Here is a 1,619-nt window from a genome sequence, read left to right as displayed (position 1 = left end):
TATGCAGCAAAATGGTCCTTGATATAATGTCAGCACAAGTTCAAGGAAGTATGGGTCAGAATTAGATAGGCTTGTCTCTTAACCATACTTAGCATTCAGTCTTAGCATTAAGTAAACATTTTCAGTGGCCAAACTGTTGCTGGGAAATATATCCTAATGTGTGGTTCATGCCTTGCAATACAACAATAGCACTGTCAGATACCTCTGGCTCATTATTGCTTCAGTTTTTAGCGAGGGTTTTAGGGGAAGTGATGTCCATTTAAGAGAGGGGCTTCTTACCTACTGTTTTTTCTGCTAAAAGAAAACGAAGTTAATGCACTGCCTCTAATATTGCATTTGTTTATGATATGTAGTGTTCTACAGCAGTAACTATGAAGGAAAGGCATCCATGGTCGGTAGACGAACAACTGTATTTGTTGCAACCTTTGGCCACTAGTCTTGATGCGAGAGAAACATATCTTAGAGACAAAAAGGGCTATCGGGAAACTGTTGCCAACATTATGAATGGATTTTTTGGAGGTAATAATTGCAAGTATGAGAAGCTGGATGCTAAAAAGGTTTTGGCAAAATTTAAGCACTTTGCTAAAAGATATAGAGAATATCTGAAAAGCCCTGATCATATAATTCAGGTATTTGCCCCACTCCTGCTCGTTCACTGTTTTGTTTTTTGCGGTACACTGTTTTTTTTTTGTTTTGAACTTGGGCTTTTCATTTATAAAGTATTTTGCATCCCAGGATGTGGCTACAATCCGGGGGAAATTTGAACTGGTTGAAATATATATTGCGAAATGGGGTTGGATTTTCACTGAAGAAACTTACTCAACTTCAACAAGTTCATTGGCTAAGTCGTCCAAGAGGAAACGAGATGAAGTTGAAGACGAAATTGCACATGCAGGTATGCTTATGGAAAGGGTAATGTTTCCACCCGGTGCGCCGGCGGAAACATTGGGCCGGTCCTGCCGCTTTGCGTTCGATCGCACAGATCCAGCGTACGAGCATGGCCCCGCGCGCCTAGCGCGCCCTTCCATATGCGCTCCATCCCCTACCTCCAGCCATACGCGCGCGCATCTCTCCTCCCCCTCCCCTCGGGCTACGACTCGGCCACCACGAGCTCCATCGCCGGCGGCCAGGCGCTCCCCTCGCCAGCCGCCATGGGCTGCCTGCTGCCATAGCCAGAGCCATCCCCTACCTACAGCCTTCACGTGCGCGCATCCCCTCGCTCCTCCTCCCGGGCTGCGACTGGACCACCACAAGCTCCATCGCCGACGGCCAGGGCGCTCCCTCGCCGGCCGCCATGGCTGCCTGCCGCCATGTCCGAATCCACCCGCGTATACAAGTGTTGCAACCGTCATATAGAAAAGCTTCAACAACTGTTGAAAAAAGCTTCAACCATAGACATAGAAAGCTTCAATGGCACTGCACAACAAAGGAAAGCTGCAACCGTATTTAGAGTTTGCTACTACCGGTGAAGCTTTTTGCTACATCCACCAGGCGGAGCTGCGACCTCGCGACGACGGCAAATGTCGTTTTCACTGCAAGCCTGCAAGCGCAGCGGGATTTTTGCTACATCCATGTAAGGCGGAGCTATAACCGGTGTCAAATTTTGCTACAACCTTTCT

General features: G+C 47.7%; 1 long non-coding RNA gene across 1 annotated transcript in view; it reads left to right on the top strand.

The window, feature by feature from the left end:
- The window catches only part of LOC119327964, a 6,955-nt gene extending 5,963 nt beyond the window's left edge, over nucleotides 1-992 (top strand). Inside the window, exons 4-5 of the long non-coding RNA XR_005158776.1 lie at nucleotides 354-629; nucleotides 736-992. This is a non-coding gene — a long non-coding RNA (uncharacterized LOC119327964). The remainder of the gene's footprint in view (nucleotides 1-353; nucleotides 630-735) is intronic.
- The last annotated feature ends 627 nt before the right edge of the window (nucleotides 993-1,619 follow it).

Source organism: Triticum dicoccoides, chromosome 7A (genome assembly GCF_002162155.2).
Source record: "Triticum dicoccoides isolate Atlit2015 ecotype Zavitan chromosome 7A, WEW_v2.0, whole genome shotgun sequence".
Lineage (NCBI taxonomy): Eukaryota > Viridiplantae > Streptophyta > Magnoliopsida > Poales > Poaceae > Triticum > Triticum dicoccoides.
The sequence above is the reverse complement of the archived record's forward strand: the minus strand, read 5'-3'. Positions and strand labels throughout refer to the sequence as shown.